This window comes from Triticum urartu, chromosome 7A (assembly GCF_056163025.1).
Source record: "Triticum urartu cultivar PI428250 chromosome 7A, HENAU_Tu73, whole genome shotgun sequence".
NCBI lineage: Eukaryota > Viridiplantae > Streptophyta > Magnoliopsida > Poales > Poaceae > Triticum > Triticum urartu.
Window position 1 is genome coordinate 30797680 of NC_141879.1, and position 23275 is coordinate 30820954.

General features: G+C 46.5%; 3 pseudogenes; all 3 read right to left on the reverse strand.

Moving 5' to 3' along the window:
- Positions 1–2506: 2506 nt before the first annotated feature.
- LOC147957283 (uncharacterized) lies at positions 2507–3449 on the reverse strand (annotated as a pseudogene).
- Positions 3450–7403: 3954 nt separating this feature from the next.
- Positions 7404–10616, reverse strand: LOC147957284 (uncharacterized; annotated as a pseudogene).
- A 4379-nt stretch (positions 10617–14995) lies between these two features.
- LOC147957285 (putative protein phosphatase 2C 24 pseudogene) lies at positions 14996–15453 on the reverse strand (annotated as a pseudogene).
- Positions 15454–23275: the final 7822 nt, after the last annotated feature.

Here is a 23275-nt window from a genome sequence, read left to right on the forward strand (position 1 = left end):
ACGACGCCGGCCAGAACACAGCTGCGCGCAGATCAGATCAAAGCCCCGAGGAAATCCTTCCCTTCCCAGTTTCAATATAATCCCGGTTTCCTGTTTCTGATTCAGACCGCCCCCACGCGACGCGATCGACGATGTACAACCTGTGCCAGCAGCCGTGATAGGCGACGCCGGCTTACACCGACCGGGGCGAGGGCCCTGACCACGGGTCAAGGTTCCATTCCACCGTTGCCGTCGGCGGCGCCGAGTTCAGCTCGCCAGAGTCCGGGTCCCGCACGCTCATCCAGGCGCAGGACGTCGCCGCAAGGACAGCCTTGGAGGACATCGCCGCCAGGGAAGCGTTGGAGCACCCCTCGTCACCTCCGCAACTACTGACAGGTGAGTATGTATGCGCCCTAGCTAGCTAGATCTCGTTTTGTTCAAGATTTTAGGGCTCCGGTTAGCGCCAGATGCATGCGCCGTCGCCGCTCCGCCCCTCGGCAGCTACTTTCCGGTGTGTACGTCTGCGCCTTAGCTAGCTAGATCATGTTTTGTTCAAGATCCTAGTTCTCCGGCTAGCGCCAGATATATGCGCCGTCGCTGCTTCTCAGTCAACTACCAAAGCAGACGTGAGACGACTCCTAAGAACCTGATCCGCCACAACTGATGGGGCCTCGTCGTGCTCGACAAGATCCCAGAAGATCGACTTGTAAACAGTACATCCAGACTCTATACATATATGTGGGTTACGTTGCCGGTTGTTTGCAGACCACCATATATATATAAGTGGTGTCAACTGTGAAAATGAAGGTTTAAGCCGTTTTGATTGCTAGCTACTCAGAGAGCGTCTAGTAGAAATGGATAGCTTATTGGCTATTAAAGATTATTCTTTTGTTTTTTCTGTTCTCTTGATTGGCCTTTACTACCTATGTAGTCATATAAATGCCCCTCATGCCAAAAATTGATTTGATTTTTTTACGTCTCTATCATGCCGCTGTGACGTTTTTATTCCTGCCACTGAAAATGCTCATGATGATCGTTCACACATGTTTCTTCTATATTTGTGGTACTCACTAATTTATTTATATATTGCAGAAATCCATCTTTCTTACAAGTCACCGTTATGAAATTATGCTCAAGACCTACAGAAAGATTTACATTTGTATAACACCACTCAGAGTGGTCCGCATCATGAACCTATCTTCAAGTCAACAGTGACCATAGATGGGCCGACATTTGGAAGTCTGCAAGAATATGCTATAAAAAAGGAGGCAGAATCGGCTGCTGCGGCAACTGCCCTAGTGGCAATACGTCAAGAAGCAAAAATATCAGAGCAAATGCTTATGGTTTGTTTCATCTACTTTTTTTTATTCTCATGGGAGGCATTTTACTTGCACCGCCTCGCCTCTATATCAGCACTAACATCGTTTGACATTTATATGTATTAGTAGTAAACACATTCATCACCCACCTTGGATTTCAATATTCAAGAACTGAGTAAAAACGGTATTGATACACTCACTTCATTTAGTGAGAGTTGACAAACTGGATCTCCATCAAATGTTCAGCATAAAAAATAACCCATATACCTCCACACACAAAAAAACCCTGTTCTCTAAAAAATTAACCCAAACTAGCCCTTTTCCTCAATGCCAATCGGTCTGGTGTTCAACTTGGCTAGACTGCCATGACGTTTTGGCTCATTAAAAACCTGTGCCAGAGGTTCAAACGGCACGTAAATGGGCTGGGTATGCCCACCAACTCAAATTTTGCGACGTACAACGGCAAGTGAGTAGCATGTACTTGGATCAGTGAATGCTGATGTACAAAACCCGTATGCGCTGGAGCAATGCCACCACTGGCGTGTTCTTCAGAGCTCACATTCTGAACATGGTTGCCTTGGTCAGCGCCGACAGCAAGGGCACTCCAGCTCGAACAGAAGGAGCTCCCGTAGGAAGCCAGCACAAACATGTCCACTCACACACAGGTCGTCTTGATCCCATGTAGACTGTAGATGAAGCTCCGGTGTTTGCTCTTCGGAGCGGATGCAGCCCCTCGTTAAGTACACCCCGCTTCCTTGGGGAGCCCTCTCAAGCAGTTCTAAAATAAAACTGTACGGGTCCCGCCCATGACATACAGCAGGAGTGTGTTGACCTATTTTAGGCCGCAGTCACATTGAATCGTTGCCACCACGGTCTAGCTGCATAGTGGATCCTGATGGTAACAAATTTTGTAAGAGGGGGACAGAAACAATCAACTGAAATTTTGCTCACACACATCAGTAGACCAAATTGAGAATTGTCAACTAAAATTGCAATGAAACCCATGGGATAATGCACACTCCATATGAGATGGCACTCAAATTTCACTCATAAATTTTTTTGATGATAAACATGCATACAACACATAAACTGATGACAACAGCACATACTACTCAGTAACAGTTTTTTCTATTAAGAATAACAGTCTTCTAGCTAGCAACCACGGAGCCCTCAGCAACTCGCGGAAAAAAATATTGAATCTAACCAGGTCACCCGCAAATGGCATTTCCATCTAAAGTGGCGTTTTCAACAATATGCAGCACAACCTTAGGCTTGTTGTAGGTGTTCTTCCTGTGAATACCGATGCCATAGTTTCAGCATTTTGCCTCTTTTCTTTCTTTTTGAGGAAGGTCGGCCCTCTGTGGACACGTGGTGCTCTTGTGACATTGCTCCAGGCATATACTACAGAAGCGAGTGTGTTTGCTTGCACCGCATCCATCGGCAGCTTTCTCTTCGCACCCTGAACATCATATGGAGGCTTGTCCCTACCGATGGTTGGTCGACCTGGCTTACGCTTTCGTTCTGGAGCCTTTAGAGCGACGAAATTACCAATGTCACTACCTTTAGCGTCGCTCCCACACCTGCTGGAGGGTGCCCTCACTGAATCGGTTCCTTATCTTTCCCCTTGTCTTGATTCAGTCTTCTAGCTCCATTCCATCCCGCAACAGTGGCTATATATAGGTGTCAGTTTAGCCATTGCTGTCTTCAAGATATTTGCACACTCGTATGCACTTGTATTTGCATCTCCCAGCCTTACAACTTCAAGGGCATGGGTCCACATATTTGAGTGTCCGAATGTTATCGAGTTTACACAAATTTTGCCCTGAAGATGTGCCAAATGGTCTGGCCGCATATCCCTCAATCTTTTGTCCAACGTTTCACAATGAGCTTTGCCTCTATCTAGTTTATACAAGGAAATCGCGGACCTGCAAAACACATAGTTCGTATGCTTAATTATGCTGCTCAACAATTTTTTTGATTTAGCAGGCTTGCAGCAAAAGCCTTGATCATCACAATAAATATTGTTACCTTAACAGTGTGGCAGCACAGCAAGCCTGTGTGCTCAAAATTACCACACTCACATATCAGTTCCCTGCCCTCCTCAACAACTTCGAGTTTGTACGCAACCCTGAACCCTGCACCACTGGTCATGTTTTTCTGGATGGTACCGCCACACAAAATAGGTTTTTCCTTTACAGATCCCATCTACCTTGTACTGCCCTGCTTCACATAGGACCTTGCGAAAATGTTCAAACATACCTCGAGTGTAGATTTCTCTAGCGAGCAACTCCAGCAGTGTGTTCATTTTCATTACTGGATATGTCTGCATGCATGGGATGCATTATTAATACTAGCAGGCGGAGGCATGGCGGCATGCCGTGCCTGTGGGGGAGCCTGTCCATGCGATTCCAATGGTTCATTTTATTGAAAGAAAAAAAGGAATAATGAATTGGGAGAGCAGTTGACCTACCATAAGTTTTTATTTATCTAGCAGTTTCATGCAGATCCAACAGATCCTGCACATTTTCGTGGATCATTACAGAAAAGCCTGGCCGTAGCAGTAGCATCACTATATGGGGTAACTTGATGAGACTTTCCTCCACAAGTGCACAGGAAATAGAGCTTTCTGCTGGTGCTCCATAGGTGTCATCACCATCTCCACCACGCCGTCGTGCTGGTTGAGATCCCATCTACTTCGCCTCTCTTGCTTGCTGGATCAAGAAGGAGGAGACGTCATCGAGCCGCACGTGTGCTGAATGCGGAGGTGCCGTCTGTTCGGCACTTGATCGGATTGGATCGTGATTGGATCGCGAAGAGTACGACTACATCAATGCGTTATATAAGCTTCCGCTTTCGTTCCACAAGGTATCTAGACACACTCCCCTCTCGTTGCTTTGCATCTCTCCAAGATTAGATGTTGGGTGTTTCGTAGGAATTTTTTTTTTTTGATTTTCATGTAATGTTCCCCATCATCACTATTTAAAAAAAATAGTTCCTACTAGTTCAAAAGATGAGTTTCAATTTTTATTTTTAAGAAGCCAACCAAGTAACCTGTCTTGGAAGAGATAGGGTGTAGAGGTTGAGAGTGGAAAGAAAGAAACGGATGCGAGAAAGGAGAAAAGACGAGGAAGGTGGGAGGATGAAGAAAAAAAATTCAGGCGGGAAGCGTTTTTGCGCCACACTCGTATGGTAATAAATTTAAATTACCCCAAAGGCTATCAATCCAGGTATGGTAAGGCCATAACTCGGGAAATATCGAATATGGTAATAAATTTAAATTACCACCAGGTATGGTAAGGCTATCCACGTATAGTAATAAATCATATAGTAATAAATCATAATTAATCCACGTATAGTAATAAATCAATCCAGGTATGGTAAGGTCATAACTCAGGAAATTTTGAATATGGTAATTATACGGTAATAAATTTAAATTACCCCAAAGGCTATCAATCCAGGTATGGTAAGGCCATAACTCGGGAAATATCGAATATGGTAATAAATTTAAATTACCACCGGGTATGGTATGGCTATCCACGTATAGTAATAAATCATAATTAATCCACGTATAGTAATAAACCAATCCAGGTATCGTAAGGTCATAACTCAGGAAATTTTGAATATGGTAATTATATGGTAATAAATTTAAATTACCCCAAAGGCTATCAATCCAGGTATGGTAAGGCCATGACTCGGGAAATATCGAATATGGTAATAAATTTAAATTACCACCAGGTATGGTAAGGCTATCGATCCAGGTATGGCACGCCCTCACCTGATCACCTATCACAATCTCCAGCCCCACGCACGCACCAAAGAACCCACCCGGCACCAAACGCAGCTCCTCTCGATCCCCTCGAGTAAACGTCGCCGCCGTCGTGCGATCTTCCTGACACAGACGCCGTCGCCGCCTCCTTCCCACCTACGGCATCCCCCACGTCCATGGTGACGGCGCTCGCGTCCTACACTGACCCTCCGCCTCATATAGGTTGGTCGTTGATGGAGTGGGATGTGCCGCTGCGGTTTGGGGAGGCGCAATCACGATCTGGTTGGGATCTCAGTGTGGACTCGTTCTCTGCGATGAAGGATGGCGCTGCCTCCCTTGCAAATGGGATCGGAGGAAGGGGCTCTACGTCGTGAATGTCGGCGAGGCAGCGGCCGAAGGCGAGCCCGACGGTGAGCACGGGTGCTCGTCCCATGAAATAGGCGGCCACGGAGGGCGGATCTGAGGCCACCCCAATCGCCAGTGGCCCTTCCTCCCATCGCTCATCGCCTCCATTCTCTCTCTCCTCTAAATCTTTGTTGCCCCTGCCTGATTCTGGCCGACGCCATCCGGCTCTCGCATCGACCACCACCAGCATGGCTGCGGACGAGGCGCAACCGCAGACGCCGCCGCCGCCATCCTCATCCAACTCCTCCACCATCCTTCCCAGCCGTCGTCGGGGGCACCATTGAAGATTATTCTTTTGTTTTTTCTGTTCTCTTGATTGGCCTTTACTACCTATGTAGTCATATAAATGCCCCTCATGCCAAAAATTGATTTGATTTTTTTACGTCTCTATCATGCCGCTGTGACGTTTTTATTCCTGCCACTGAAAATGCTCATGATGATCGTTCACACATCTTTCTTCTATATTTGTGGTACTCACTAATTTATTTATATATTGCAGAAATCCATCTTTCTTACAAGTCACAGTTACGAAATTATGCTCAAGACCTACAGAAAGATTTACGTTTGTATAACACCACTCAGAGTGGTCCGCATCATGAACCTATCTTCAAGTCAACAGTGACCATAGATGGGCCGACATTTGGAAGTCTGCAAGAATATGCTATAAAAAAGGAGGCAGAATCGGCTGCTGCGGCAACTGCCCTAGTGGCAATACGTCAAGAAGCAAAAATATCAGAGCAAATGCTTATGGTTTGTTTCATCTACTTTTTTTTATTCTCATGGGAGGCATTTTACTTGCACCGCCTCGCCTCTATATCAGCACTAACATCGTTTGACATTTATATGTATTAGTAGTAAACACATTCATCACCCACCTTGGATTTCAATATTCAAGAACTGAGTAAAAACGGTATTGATACACTCACTTCATTTAGTGAGAGTTGACAAACTGGATCTCCATCAAATGTTCAGCATAAAAAATAACCCATATACCTCCACACACAAAAAAACCCTGTTCTCTAAAAAATTAACCCAAACTAGCCCTTTTCCTCAATGCCAATCGGTCTGGTGTTCAACTTGGCTAGACTGCCATGACGTTTTGGCTCATTAAAAACCTGTGCCAGAGGTTCAAACGGCACGTAAATGGGCTGGGTATGCCCACCAACTCAAATTTTGCGACGTACAACGGCAAGTGAGTAGCATGTACTTGGATCAGTGAATGCTGATGTACAAAACCCGCATGCGCTGGAGCAATGCCACCACTGGCGTGTTCTTCAGAGCTCACATTCTGAACATGGTTGCCTTGGTCAGCGCCGACAGCAAGGGCACTCCAGCTCGAACAGAAGGAGCTCCCGTAGGAAGCCAGCACAAACATGTCCACTCACACACAGGTCGTCTTGATCCCATGTAGACTGTAGATGAAGCTCTGGTGTTTGCTCTTCGGAGCGGATGCAGCCCCTCGTTAAGTACACCCCGCTTCCTTGGGGAGCCCTCTCAAGCAGTTCTAAAATAAAACTGTACGGGTCCCGCCCATGACATACAGCAGGAGTGTGTTGACCTATTTTAGGCCGCAGTCACATTGAATCGTTGCCACCACGGTCTAGCTGCATAGTGGATCCTGATGGTAACAAATTTTGTAAGAGGGGGACAGAAACAATCAACTGAAATTTTGCTCACACACATCAGTAGACCAAATTGAGAATTGTCAACTAAAATTGCAATGAAACCCATGGGATAATGCACACTCCATATGAGATGGCACTCAAATTTCACTCATAAAATTTTTTGATGATAAACATGCATACAACACATAAACTGATGACAACAGCACATACTACTCAGTAACAGTTTTTTCTATTAAGAATAACAGTCTTCTAGCTAGCAACCACAGAGCCCTCAGCAACTCGCGGAAAAAAATATTGAATCTAACCAGGTCACCCGCAAATGGCATTTCCATCTAAAGTGGCGTTTTCAACAATATGCAGCACAACCTTAGGCTTGTTGTAGGTGTTCTTCCTGTGAATACCGATGCCATAGTTTCAGCATTTTGCCTCTTTTCTTTCTTTTTGAGGAAGGTCGGCCCTCTGTGGACACGTGGTGCTCTTGTGACATTGCTCCAGGCATATACTACAGAAGCGAGTGTGTTTGCTTGCACCGCATCCATCGGCAGCTTTCTCTTCGCACCCTGAACATCATATGGAGGCTTGTCCCTACCGATGGTTGGTCGACCTGGCTTACGCTTTCGTTCTGGAGCCTTTAGAGCGACGAAATTACCAATGTCACTACCTTTAGCGTCGCTCCCACACCTGCTGGAGGGTGCCCTCACTGAATCGGTTCCTTATCTTTCCCCTTGTCTTGATTCAGTCTTCTAGCTCCATTCCATCCCGCAACAGTGGCTATATATAGGTGTCAGTTTAGCCATTGCTGTCTTCAAGATATTTGCACACTCGTATGCACTTGTATTTGCATCTCCCAGCCTTACAACTTCAAGGGCATGGGTCCACATATTTGAGTGTCCGAATGTTATCGAGTTTACACAAATTTTGCCCTGAAGATGTGCCAAGTGGTCTGGCCGCATATCCCTCAATCTTTTGTCCAACGTTTCACAATGAGCTTTGCCTCTATCTAGTTTATACAAGGAAATCGCGGACCTGCAAAACACATAGTTCGTATGCTTAATTATGCTGCTCAACAATTTTTTTGATTTAGCAGGCTTGCAGCAAAAGCCTTGATCATCACAATAAATATTGTTACCTTAACAGTGTGGCAGCACAGCAAGCCTGTGTGCTCAAAATTACCACACTCACATATCAGTTCCCTGCCCTCCTCAACAACTTCGAGTTTGTACGCAACCCTGAACCCTGCACCACTGGTCATGTTTTTCTGGATGGTACCGCCACACAAAATAGGTTTTTCCTTTACAGATCCCATCTACCTTGTACTGCCCTGCTTCACATAGGACCTTGCGAAAATGTTCAAACATACCTCGAGTGTAGATTTCTCTAGCGAGCAACTCCAGCAGTGTGTTCATTTTCATTACTGGATATGTCTGCATGCATGGGATGCATTATTAATACTAGCAGGCGGAGGCATGGCGGCATGCCGTGCCTGTGGGGGAGCCTGTCCATGCGATTCCAATGGTTCATTTTATTGAAAGAAAAAAAGGAATAATGAATTGGGAGAGCAGTTGACCTACCATAAGTTTTTATTTATCTAGCAGTTTCATGCAGATCCAACAGATCCTGCACATTTTCGTGGATCATTACAGAAAAGCCTGGCCGTAGCAGTAGCATCACTATATGGGGTAACTTGATGAGACTTTCCTCCACAAGTGCACAGGAAATAGAGCTTTCTGTTGGTGCTCCATAGGTGTCATCACCATCTCCACCACGCCGTCGTGCTGGTTGAGATCCCATCTACTTCGCCTCTCTTGCTTGCTGGATCAAGAAGGAGGAGACGTCATCGAGCCGCACGTGTGCTGAATGCGGAGGTGCCGTCTGTTCGGCACTTGATCGGATTGGATCGTGATTGGATCGCGAAGAGTACGACTACATCAATGCGTTATATAAGCTTCCGCTTTCGTTCCACAAGGTATCTAGACACACTCCCCTCTCGTTGCTTTGCATCTCTCCAAGATTAGATGTTGGGTGTTTCGTAGGAATTTTTTTTTTTGATTTTCATGTAATGTTCCCCATCATCACTATTTAAAAAAATAGTTCCTACTAGTTCAAAAGATGAGTTTCAATTTTTATTTTTAAGAAGCCAACCAAGTAACCTGTCTTGGAAGAGATAGGGTGTAGCGGTTGAGAGTGGAAAGAAAGAAACGGATGCGAGAAAGGAGAAAAGACGAGGAAGGTGGGAGGATGAAGAAAAAAAATTCAGGCGGGAAGCGTTTTTGCGCCACACTCGTATGGTAATAAATTTAAATTACCTCAAAGGCTATCAATCCAGGTATGGTAAGGCCATAACTCAGGAAATACCGAATATGGTAATAAATTTAAATTACCACCAGGTATGGTAAGGCTATCCACGTATAGTAATAAATCATATAGTAATAAATCATAATTAATCCACGTATAGTAATAAATCAATCCAGGTATGGTAAGGTCATAACTCAGGAAATTTTGAATATGGTAATTATATGGTAATAAATTTAAATTACCCCAAAGGCTATCAATCCAGGTATGGTAAGGCCATAACTCGGGAAATATCGAATATGGTAATAAATTTAAATTACCACCAGGTATGGTAAGGCTATCCACGTATAGTAATAAATCATAATTAATCCACGTATAGTAATAAACCAATCCAGGTATCGTAAGGTCATAACTCAGGAAATTTTGAATATGGTAATTGTATGGTAATAAATTTAAATTACCCCAAAGGCTATCAATCCAGGTATGGTAAGGCCATAACTCGGGAAATATCGAATATGGTAATAAATTTAAATTACCACCAGGTATGGTAAGGCTATCGATCCAGGTATGGCACGCCCTCACCTGATCACCTATCACAATCTCCAGCCCCACGCACGCACCAAAGAAACCACCCGGCACCAAACGCAGCTCCTCTCGATCCCCTCGAGTAAACGCCGCCGCCGTCGTGCGATCTTCCTGACACAGACGCCGTCGCCGCCTCCTTCCCACCTACGGCGTCCCCCACGTCCATGGTGACGGCGCTCGCGTCCTACACTGACCCTCCGCCTCATATAGGTTGGTCGTTGATGGAGTGGGATGTGCGCTGCGGTTTGGGGAGGCGCAATCACGATCTGGTTGGGATCTCAGTGTGGACTCGTTCTCTGCGATGAAGGATAGAGCTGCCTCCCTTGCAAATGGGATCGGAGGAAGGGGCTCTACGTCGTGAATGTCGGCGAGGCAGCGGCCAAAGGCGAGCCCGACGGTGAGCACGGGTGTTCGTCCCATGAAATAGGCGGCCACGGAGGGCGGATCTGAGGCCACCCCAATCGCCAGTGGCCCTTCCTCCCATCGCTCATCGCCTCCATTCTCTCTCTCCTCTAAATCTTTGTTGCCCATGCCTGATTCTGGCCGACGCCATCCAGCTCTCGCATCGACCACCACCAGCACGGCTGCGGACGAGGCGCAACCGCCGCCGCCGCCGCCGCCATCCTCATCCACCTCCTCCACCATCCTTCCCAGCCGTCGTCGGGGGCACCCGCCATCTGCGCTCTAGCCCACCCGCTCCCTCCTATCCCCTCCCCCTGCCTGCCAGCCCCGTGATCCATCGCACAGATGGCAGGTACTACAGCGACCTCCTCCCCAGCGGATCCGGCCTCCTCCGATGGAGATCCATCCTGGGCACCGCCTTATTCTCATGCATGCACGTCTATATCAACGTCTCATTCCACCTCACCTAAGCCTTTACCTTCCCACCTCTGCTTCAGATCCACATCACTTTGCAAGGTATGTGCTTGATTGTTCCGAACTGGATCGATGGATTGTGCAAGGTACTTTGGGTGTTGTCATTGACGGCAATTGTCACGCCATGCTACCATCGGAGGGGTCCCTCATCGATGATTAGGGTCTTCCGAACTGCACGAGCTCCATTGAGAAGGATGTTTTAATTCTGGTTTTGCCTACATGCTTTCTTTGCCTGTATCTACTTAGCTAATGTCTTCTTATAGATAGTAGCTGCTGAAGTGGTGATCAAAGTTGTTCACCATAAGGAAACAACCATGATAACAAAAGTGTTTATTCCCTGACCTTTGACCTGAAGTACTTTTTCATTAGAAACTTGCAACAGCCAGGCATTGAAATTAGCAACAGCTTCGTACGTACTGAACTAATTTGCAGCAACACGTACTGAACTAAGTTAGGTTATGCTCATCATTCCAACATGCTTAGTGATAACCACCTAGCAAGCTGATCAAACATGAAAAAATTGAAGTGCTACTGCTAATCGTACTATTCTGAATGTGAAAATCTATTTAATTGGCTCTTCTCTAATTGTACACTTGCATAAATCTCAGATCTTGCAAATTACAGTATAACCATAAAAGTCATGCTTTGACTCCTATAGGGCCTTTTGCACTTTAATATGACCAATGATTTGCCTTAATATCACAGATTGTATTACTACCTTTCTAAGTGAATGACATTCAAGAAGGTCATTAAATAAAACCAAGAAATCCTTCTGGTATTGGAGTGTAGGAAAGTTGAGACTATAAAACCAAAAGGTTATATTTACGTTTATTAGAGAAGGTTCTTTACTTTTTATAGGAAAACACAAAATGTTGCGATGTAGAGTCTAGGTGGTGGGCCTCCTTGATCCACTTGGTGGATGAGGGCGACTCCGGTCCTGGCACCCATAGTGCCAGTGATCCAAAAATCATAGGGCCTGGATATAGCTCTAGCAGACGTATGCAGCTTGCGCATCGAGCTTGGTCGTCTGGAGAATGGAGATAGGCGAGTTGTAGACCAAGAGCTGGTACAGAGATAGGCGAGTTGTAGACAAGAGCTGGTGGGCAGCAAGAAACGCATGCACACCAAAGAACAAATCTGAGTCACATGCCTACTTCTATTGGTTTCTACAAAGAGCGGCTAGCTTAGATCTTAGACCAGTCGGTCACTGTCGAGGTCGCCAAGGTGATCTTACAGCACCGCCGTGGGGATTTCTCATGATTTTATGTAGGCAAGCCGCAAGCGGTGGTGGTGATTGGCTGGGTGGTGTCGCTGCCTTGGGAAGAGACGAAGTGATGGTAAAAGTAAGCAGGATCCAATGATTCTTCCGTGGGGATAGCCAAAGTCAAGATGTCGACTACAGACTCGTCGCAGACTTGCAGTGAACCTGGATGCGGCGAGCCTGATTTGTGGATCGATGGCGGGTCTTGACTTTGTTAGGCTGGGATTGGATGGTTGTGGAGGGTGGTGTGCTTGGTTGGGTTCCCATGGAAGAATGTGGCCTCCTCGTGGATCTGGTCATGCCCATCCTAGAGAACATTGTGTCCCTAGCTCCCTCAAGGAGCAAGGACAGTGCAAGCGGCAGCAGGGGGTAGGGGTAGATGTGGGGAGGGATGTCGGCGGCTTCTCGAGGTCATCATGATGAAACCCTTGACGTCCCATCTTTATCAATGGAAGTGGAAGAGCACGAAGTCGAGATTGGATAGGAGTTTGAGTTCTTTTTGGCACCGATCGGTTCCCCACTTTAGAGATGTATTTTTTTTGCGTGCGAGCAAACAGTGGGTTGATTCTAAAAGGGGTAGGCACTTTTCAACAGAAGTGCATGACGGACCAAAAATATGACCTCATTTTATTCGTTTGATAGATATCGTATTATTCGTTGTTGTTCATTCGGTGAAATTTCCTAATATTTGATTGTTGTGTTTCTAATTAGAGCACCCCATAATCACCCAATATGAGGGGATGATAAATGAAAGATACTGATTGTAAATTTTGAAGAGCCCGTGGCAACGCACGGGCGTTATACTAGTATATATAGTGGGCTCAACTGTTAAATGGAGGTTTAAGCCGTTTTGATATAACGCCTGTAGCTCCCCCACTAGTAGAAAACGGAGCTTTAAAACCAGTTCGTAAGGGCCTTTAGTGTCGGTTCCATCCCCCCTTTAATACCGGTTCGACACAAACCGGCGCTAAAGTGCCACCACGTGGCGTGAGCTCGCGCCCTGGTATGGGGGACCTTTAGTACCGGTTGGTGTTAACAACCGGTACTAAAGGTTTTTTTTTTGGATTTTTTGGAAAAAAAATTGATTTTTTTTATTTTTATTTTTTCTAAATTATTTGATGATTTAGTCTCTAATCACCTCTCTTAACTGATCACTCATTCCAAATCGCCTAACTTTCCGGCCGGTCACCCATCCTCTCACCCCCCCAGCCTGAGCACGCTTAACTTCGAAGTTCTATTTCCCCTACATTCTAAGTCTACACTTGTTGTTTTCCTGACAAATGTAAGCTATCAATCCTATTAACCCTTAGCAGTTTAGCTTGAGCATTAGGTCACACGTTTCACCGTTTGAGTTTGAAACTATTATTCTAAAAAACAGTAATTATTTAGTAACACTAATATTTCTTGAATAAGTTTGACCATAGTTTGACCACAGTTTGACCATATTTTGAGTAGATTTGACCAAAATTCAAAAAATTGAAATAATTATTTAGTAACACTAATATTCTTGAATAATTATGTAGTAACATTAATACTTCTTGAATAAGTAGTTTAACCAGATTTAACCAATTTTTTTTAAAAAACTGAAATTTGACCATATCTTTTTTTCCTTTTGGAATTTGAGGATTCTAAAAAATTGCAAACGGGCCGTAGGCGGTCTCCATTGGATGCGGGTTTTCGTGCTGAATTTTCTGATATATTATACGTTTTTTTCAACATCGTATGCAAAAGTTATAGTCGTTTTACATTTTCCCTATACTTTTTGCAAAACATGTCCAATTTTAAGTTTTCAAATTTTCCTAACTAGTAGATGTAGTAATATAACTACCTCTCGAAGGATTTTATTTTTTGAAGTTTTTATCATTTTCTTTTGATTTTTTCAAAACTGAAATGGCGATACAGGGGGGGTTAGAGTATGAAAATTGCCCCCTTTAGTGTGGGTTCGTGTCACGAACCCACACTAAAGGGAGCCTTTAGTGTGGGTTCGTGACACGAACCGGTACTATTGGTTAGACCTTTAGTGCCGGTTTGTGTCACAAACCGGTACTAAAGGGGCTCGTGGGGACCGGGCCTGGCGCCAGCCTGCCACTACCCCTTTAGTACTGGTTCGTGGCACGAACCGGTACTAAAGGCTCAACACGAACCGATACTAATGCATATGGTGCCTTTAGTGCCGGGCCAACTTCAAACCCACACTAATGTGTCTCACATTAGACCCTTTTTCTACTAGTGCCCCCTACAATGGACGTGATACTAATTTTTTCTATGAGCCAACAAAGTAACCTGTCTTGAAAGAGAGACGGTGTAGAGGTAGAGAGAGGAAAGAAAGAAATGGATGCGAGAAAGGGCACAACACTCGGAAGGCTGGAGGATGATGAAAAAATGTTCTGGCGTGAAGTGTTTTTGCGCCACACTCGTATGGAAAAAAAGGTTCATCGTGTATATGAAAAAATATATTCACCGTCTATTCAAACAAGTGTTCATCATGTACTTGAAAAGGTGTTCAACAAATATTTGAAAATGTGTTCAACACATATTTGATAAATGTTCATCTTGTATTTGAGAAAGTTTTCAACACATATTTGATGTTCATCGTGTATTTCAAAAATCTTTACCGCATATTTCAAAGCGTGTGCATAAGAACCAAACAAACTATACACGCCTTTGATACAATAGTAATACGTACGTACCTAAAGCCCGCGACATGGCAAGCCCCCCAATCCCGCAGATGCCTGTTGTTGGAGCTCCACACTTTGCCTCCGGACGCCTTCACGCGCGCCCTCTCGTCCGCCCGCTCTAGCTGTATCCACTCCTCATCAAGCTGAAAATTTGTCCAAAGGAGAAAAATACAATGCGCATGACGCGATTAATATCACCTTTGGTCCTCTCACAACGGGATGGCATCATAGGCACGGCATAACACAGCGCGGGAGTCGCCACAGTTGGCCACCAGGATGCTACCGCGGACCAGAAGTGCCACCACGGCAGTGCACCCCATGACGGGGCATCCCGATTCCGACAACCCTATTCCTAGTGCGTCCGCCCGCTCGAAGCTCCGGTTCAGCACCGCCTCCCACGCATGACACTCCGCCTCTTCTTCATTTTCCGGGCCGGCAAGCTCCTCCACCAAGATTGCGTGCATCTGTTCCCTGCACAGGGCTGACAGCTGCACCGCCACGTACCAAGCAAATCAAACCTGTAAGGTAGGGTGCACATGTGTCGAGTACTCGACCTGGATATGGCGTGGAAGGTTCGTAGTCTGGCCAAGTGAACAAACGACTAGGTGAGGAGAGGGGAGGTTACCTTGGGGTCGCCCTGGCCGTCGAAGAAGGCGAAGAAGTGCATGGGCGAGCCGTCGGCCTAGGCGCAGAAGAACCCGCACAGCCCCTTGTCCGATGTTGACCTGAACGCCAATGGGCCACATGCGCCACACAGCTCATGTCGTCGCTTCAGCGGGCAGTGTAGGAGAGCCGCCACCGCGCGGGAGCTCTCCCCTTCCTCTGGACCCGTGACGTAGCCCTCCGACTGCTCCGAGGATACATGGTACCCGGACAAGAGAGGTGAGGACTGGAACTCACCTTCCTCCAACTCCACGGCAGGGTTGGCTCCCGACTCGCCGGCGGCGCTGGCCATAACTACAGAGTACAGAGCACAGATCGACCACGCGAAGGGGCGAGCAGGTTGAGCACAATGCCTGCGGGCTACGGCTCAGCAAAGCCTTCGCTACCAAGCAATCTGCGGGGAAGAAACAGGCGCGAAAGAGGAGGAGGAAGACTGAAGCACTCTCTACTTTATCCTATTTTTCGTACTAGTGATCAAAGCAATTTTGTGTATGAATCGGGGCTATAGGTGGCAGGCATCGGACAAGCGTCTTTCTTATCCATATCACTAGTCCTAATTAATTAATGTTTCTCCATTTTTAATGTTTCATTATTTCCTCCTATTTTATGGTCAATCTCAAATGATACTATATTTGCAACTCAAAAATGAAAAATACGATCTTTCATTTATTATTTCTCCTATTGATTCTTAGAATATTTTCTCATATTTTTGTGCCGCTGACACGTCATGAGGCATTTCTTCTGCATCTTCTTCCTTTTAACGTTTCATTATTTGCTTCTTTCTTTTCTCTTTCTCAGACAATATCTTCTATTTATTGTTGATAATTTGCTTATTGTTGTCGCATGTACTAGAAGATAGTGAAAGATCCAAATTCAGAGACATTATGTCACCCACGTCCCATCCTCATCCCGAAGGTGTGTCTAGCATCATCGGAAGGCATATGAGAGTAGTCTTCGTCGGATCTCTCAAGATCCTGTCGGTGCATGTCTTCGATGGATCTGTTTGGATCTAGTGTTCGTTCGATTTCGGTCATTTGTCTACACATTTGATCATTACGTTCTACACTTCTCATCTACAGTATCCATTGATTGCTATTGATTAATGTGTCATGATTTTCTCCTTATCTCTTTCGTCCTTCTCAGGCTGGCCCCGTGTTCAGAGCACTCGCCATTTGTTGTCTGTCTTGAAGATTCAGAGAATGATCTCTGCATGTATTCTCTCTCCCCATTTAAATTACATGCGTTTGATTTTGTTGCCATATTTTGAACGATTGATATCTTTCAAACTAAACTTTGTTTCTGATACTTTTTTATAAATTTGAATCCGTAACAAGAAGAATTTGAACTGTCTTTTTATTTTACTTGTTTCAACTATCTTTGAAATTACTTTCATAAAACATTACATTATTCCACTATTTGAAAAACTGGCTTTGACGGTTTCACTATTTAAAAAAAATTGTTCCTACTATTTCAAAAGATCAATTTCAATTTTTATTTTTAAGAAGCCAACCATGTAACCTGTCTTGGAAGAGATATGGTGTAGAGGTAGAGAGTGGAATGAAAGAAACGGAGGCGAGAAAGGGCAGAACATGAGGAAGGTGGGAGGATGAAGAAAAAAAGTTCCGGCGGGAAGTGTTTTTGTGCCACACTCGTATGGAAAAATAGTTCATCATGTATTTGAAAAAATAGATTCATCGTGCACTCAAAAAAGTGTTCATCATGTACTTGAAAAGGTGTTCAACAGATATTTGAAAAAGTGTTCAACACATATTTGAATAAATGTTCATCTTGTATTTGAAAAGTGTTCAACACATATCTGAAGTTCGTCGTGTATTTAAAAAATGTAAACCGCATTTTCAAAATATATTCAACGTATATTTCAAAACATATTTACTACGTATTTAAAGAATGTTCTTTTGTATTTAAAAAGTATTTGCCGTGTACTTGAAAAACTGTGCATTGCATATTTCTAAAAAAGTGTTCATCACAAATTTTTGAAAAACATATTCATTGCATATTTCGGAAAAAAATGTGGATCACATATTTGTTAAAAACTGTTAAACACACACATTTGATTCTTTGTATATTGTATAAGATAGATATATACAAAACCAATATTAATGCATGGAAACAAAACGTGTACGTATGTATCTAAAGTGCAGGTAACTCTAACCCTGACCCCAAGATTTGCTAAAACCTCCACCGGTGCTTAGCGGCGGCCCGCGGGTCATTAAAAGTTTCTCTGCTGTGTTCTGGCACGGGGCTGATCTGAGGCATGATCGTGCATGCCTGGGTCCGCGAGTTCACGAAGGTAAGACGGGCGGTTCGGGCCTGACGTGTGTTCCTGGGGATCTGATCTGGGGCGCCAGAACTATTTCGCCGAGGAACGGCCGGCCGCTTTGGCTTTCCGTCGTCTTTTAGAAGTTTTATTAGGATTTTGCTGGTACGGATCATAGAGTGCACGTAGTAGTAGTTTCATCATGCGGTGATCTGTGTGGCGTTTCTAGTGAGAACCGTGTCCACTCTAGGCCTCGTGATATGTATAAGTTCCCTTGTTATTTTTTGCTCTTCCGTGAGTATCTCTGAGGTCGCTATCTGAGATTGATTGTTGTCTCTGTAAGTTGGGAAAGAACGGGCTGCTGATTGCATGCCTCGTCCAACTCATATTCACGTATATATAGAGTACAGGATTACAATCAGGTTACAATAAACAGTTTCCATGTACAGTAGATACCATGCCATCTATATGAGGCTTGGCGTGAACGCCAAGATGAGCAGCACCGGATGTGCCTGATGCGGAAGAATCTGAACAGCCAGATACGGCCATCCGGTCATGCTCTAACACGCCCCCGCAGTCTGAACCCGGGAGAGCAGCGACGTGAAGACTGGTCCGGAAGTCATGAAATAATGCCGTCAGTAGTCCTTTGGTGAAAATGTCCGCAAATTGAGAGGACGAGGGGACATGAAGAACACGAACGACACCCAGAGCAACCTTATCGCGAACAAAGTGAATGTCCAGCTCGATATGCTTCTTGCGACGATGTTGAACGTTGGCAGAAAGATAAACTGCAGTGACGTTATCGCAATAGACAATGGTAGCACTATTAATAGGTCGATGAAGTTCATGGAGTAATTGGCGGACCCAACAAGATTCAGCCACTGCCGTTGCAACAGCTCTATACTCTACCTCGGCGCTGGACCGTTGTTTGCCATCGCGAGGACCAAGAGATAAGGTTATCACCGAGGAACATGCAAAAACCCGATGTTGAACTTCTGGTGTCCGGGCATCCGGCCCAGTCGGCATCAGAGTAGGCAGTGAGAGAATGGGAGGAAGAAGAGTGTAGGAGAAGACCATGATGGAGAGTACCTTTGAGGTATCGAAGAATGCGTTTAATTAGATGGAAGTGAGGCTCTTTAGGATCATGCATATGAAGGCAAACTTGTTGAATAGCATAGGCTATTTCGGGACGAGGGAGAGTGGCGTACTGGAGAGCTCCGGTGAGACTCCGGTAGAGAGAGGGATCGGTGACGGGAGTGCCAACCGAACCGGATAATTTGGCCTTGGTATCGATAGGAGTTTGGACGGGATGACAGTCGCGCATACCTGCACGAGAGAGAATGTCGAGAATATATTGGCGTTGAGATAGGTGAAGACCAGAGGCGGTGCGAGTTACAGAAATACCGAGGAAGTGGTGAAGGGTGCCGAGATCCTTCATGGCAAATTCGGTGCTAAGGGACATGATGATAGACCGTAGAAGTGTGTGAGTAGGCGCGGTGAGAATGATGTCGTCGACATAAAGAAGAAGATAGGCTAAGTTATTGTTACGATTAAGGATAAATAGAGAGGCATCAGACTTGGACCCGATAAATCCCATTGTGCGAGCAAAGGTTGCGAAAAGCTGAAACCATGCACGAGGTGGCTGTTAGAGGCCATAGAGGGATTTGAGAAGATGACATACATGAGTGGGATGTTGAGGATCCAAGAAGCCGGATGGTTGTTGGCTGTAGACTACTTCATCAAGATGACCATGAAGGAGGGCATTTTCAACGTCTAGTTGATGGATCGGCCAGGAGTGGGATGTAGCTAAAGAAAGAACAATACGAATGGTCGCAGGTTTGACGACGGAGCTAAAAGTCTCGTCAAAATCGACACCATGTTGTCGAGAGAACCCTCGAACAACCCACGGAGCTTTATGGCGAGAGAGAGAACCATCGGGATTGTGTTTGCGACGGAAGACCCATTTTCCGCTAACGATATTAGCACCTAAAGGGGGAGGAACTAATTGCCATGTTTGATTGAGTGTGAGAGTGTCGAATTCTTCCTGCATGGCGTGTCGCCAAGAGGGATCGCGTAGGGCAGTGAGATAATTGTATGGGATGGGAGAGGCTGTGATGGCAGATAAATTAAGGCGATCAATGGGTGGTGGAAGTCGGCCTGTGACTGAGCGTGTACGATGGAGTGATGGCGTTGGGTGCGTAGCTGACTCAGACGGAAGGGTCGCAGAACGTGTTTGAGATAGAGAACTTAGAGAAGGTGGTTCGGCTGGAGATGGAGGTGGGCCTGGAGATGTTGAACCTGAAGATGTTGGACCATCTGGTGGTGGAGAGGCGGAAGGAGTTGAGCTAGGTGTGGCTGGTTGGATGCTCTGGGAAGTGTGGCCGGGAAAACCATGCATAACGGGTGCATGCATCGTGGGTTTGGGACCTGGTACATGTAGAGATGAATTGAGTGTAGTGGTTGGCGTTGTAGCATGAGCTGCTGGGTGATGCACGTATTGAGGAGCTGGTGGTGGATCGAATAGGACAGCGGGTGGTGGTGGCGTAGAAGATGATTCGGGTGCATACAGAAATGTAGGCTCGTCAAAGATAACGTGACGCGAGATAATGATGCGCCGGGTTGTGAGATCAAGACAGCAGTACCCAGGATGACGTGTAGGATAACTAAGAAAAACACATTTAGTTGAGCGGGCGCTGAGCTTATTAGGGGAAGTGGAGGATGTGTTAGGGTAACAAAGGCAACCGAATACTCGAAGGTCATTGTAAGATGGAGAGAGGCCGAACAACAGGGTATATGGTGTTGAAAATTTCCGTGTGGCTGTAGGACAAATGTTTATGAGGTAGGTGGCAGTATGGAGGGCTTCGGCCCAAAGAGATGGTGGCATGGGGGCTTGGAAGAGAAGGGTGCGAATGACATTATTAGTGGTACGGATTGCTCGCTCGGCGGTACCATTTTGCTGGGAGGTGTAAGGACAAGATAGGCGAAAAAGAATGCCATGGGTGGTGCAGAACGTATTTAGTTTAGTGTTTTCAAATTCTCGTCCATTATCACATTGGAGTGCGGAAATAGACAAATTAAATTGGGTACGAGTGTAGCCGTGAAAAGCAGTGAAGGTGGTGTAAACATCAGACTTTTTGCGTAGGGGAAAGCTCCAAAAATAATGTGTATAGTCGTCGATGATGATAAGATAATAACAAAGATCAGAAGTGCTAGGAACTGGGGCGTCCATAAATCACAATGAATTATTTCAAACGGGCGAGTAGTAGAAGTTTGAGAAGCATAAAATGGTAGCCTAACATGTTTGCCTAACTGAAACGCATGACAGAGGGGAGGCCCTCCTTTATTGAAAGAAATATGCTTGGAGCTATTTAGACGTGACATGGTGTGGTTGCCGGGGTGGCCAAGTCGACGATGCCAAAGCGAGCGGGAGGCGATGATGGCGTGAGCTTCGGCAAGTGCTGGTTGGTGGAGAGGGTAGAGTGGTCCGGAGCTATTGCATCGAGAATCACGGTCTTGGATGGAAGGGCCTTCACAGAAAAACCGAAGGGATCAAATTCAATAGAACAATAATTATTAATGGTAAGTTGACGAACAGATACGAGATTTTTGATAATGTTGGGAACTACAACATTATTGCGAAGATAGAGAGGTTTAGAGAGAGATGCAAGTGTTTGGGAGCTAATATGAGTGATGGGAAGAGACGCACCATTGCCAACGGTTACTGTGTGAGCGGAGGATGGTGTGAGAGATTGAAGTTTACCCGGATCGGATGCCATATGGGAGGAAGCGCCGGAATACATGTACCATTGGGGAAGTGCATGTTGTTCAGGGCGGTGACAAGCGCAGGGTCGAGCTGTTGTTGCTGCTGCTGCAAGGTGGGAGGAGGTGGCGCCTGGTGAAGATGCGTGTTGGTGTAGCCAGTTGCTGGAGCATATGCTGCATATGCTTGAGAAGTGCTTGTAGGACGAGGATCAAGAAGGCCTGGAGCTGGAGCACGCCATGCACGTGTTTGTTGCCATGGTTGAGGCTGGGACGGCGCCGGCTGTTGTACGTGGCCTGCACGAGTTGGCAGCCCTGTCCACGGATTAAACATCCATGGTTCACTGCGTCCATGACCACGTCCGCCATGGCCACGTCCACGGCCACCGCCGCCGCCGCCGCGGTCGCCTTGGCCGTTGCTGTCGTAGGAGACTGAGCTGCCTCGTCCTGCGCCTCCGGAAGGTGCGCGCTCACCACCGGCGCTTGGAAGAATGCTGTTGCCGCTAGCCCATAGAGCTGTGTCTTCTCAAGAATTAGTGCTGATCTGGTCTGCACAGTGTTCCTTCCTTGATGTCTATTGTTTTGTAAGCACTAATTTCAGTATGAATTGCCGCATAGGGTCACGGTGGTGGATGTTTGTTAACAAGTACATGATTTTTCTTATTCTTCATGTCTTTCTATTTGTAGAAGAATCAAGTCCATTGACACAACATGAAATGGAGCAGCAAGGAACAAATAGTTGCTTGATGTTCCCCGATTAGCTACATAGTTGTGGATGTCACTGATGTGTGCTAATTCATTATGCACTTGATCCTATTGAACTGTTGTTGAGTTGTATTTTGTGTTGCATATATTAAATGTTGTGGCCTACCTCCTAGTTGTGCATAGTTGAGGTTGAGGCCTACCCTGTATTTATATATACATGCACCAGCACCCCATCAATACAAGGATTATTGTATTGCAAAACATCTCTGTACATGATATCAGTTCTTTAGATTTTGATCCTCGTCTTCCGCTGCCGCCGCCGCCCTCACCGCCGTGCGCTCCTCCCGCGCCGCCGCCGCCGCCACCCCAGCGCCGCCGCCGCCGCACGACTCCTCCCGCGCCGCTGCCGCTGCCGCGACCCCACCACCGCCGCCGCCGCCGCGCGATTCCTCCTGCGCCGCCGCCGCCGCCGCGTGACTCCTCCCGCGCCGCCGCCGCCGCTCTCCCGCCGACCGCCGATCGCCCGCTGCCGCCGTCGGATCCCCGATGGCGTTCACCAGCCTGTCCGTCGCTGCCTCTGCTGTCCCGCCACCGCCATACGGCGCGACCGCCGCCTACGGCGCATCCGGCGTCATCCACATGCAGCCGGCCCTGCCAATGGCTGGTGGCCATGCTCCGCCCGCCCCATCGATGGCCTCTCCGGACTGGTATTGCCCGTTGCCGCCATCCGCGCCAACCCGCAGGATCTCCCCGCGGGCCACCAGGGGTTCGTCGGCGCACCTTACCAGTCAATCGGCGCCGGCTACATCGCCCTCCCTGTGCCGCCGCCCCTCGATGGTTATGGCCCGCCCGCTCCGGCGCTGCCCTACGGGGGCCTTTCGCCGCCGCCGATACCTATGCCATGGGACCCCGCCCTCCTCGCCGCCCATATCAGTTCCCTGCCCTCCTCAACAACTTCGACTTTGTACACAACCCTGAACCCTGCACCACTGGTCATGTTTTTCTGGATGGTACCGCCACACAAAATAGGTTTTTCCTTTACAGATCTCATCTACCTTGTACTGCCCTGCTTCATATAGGACCT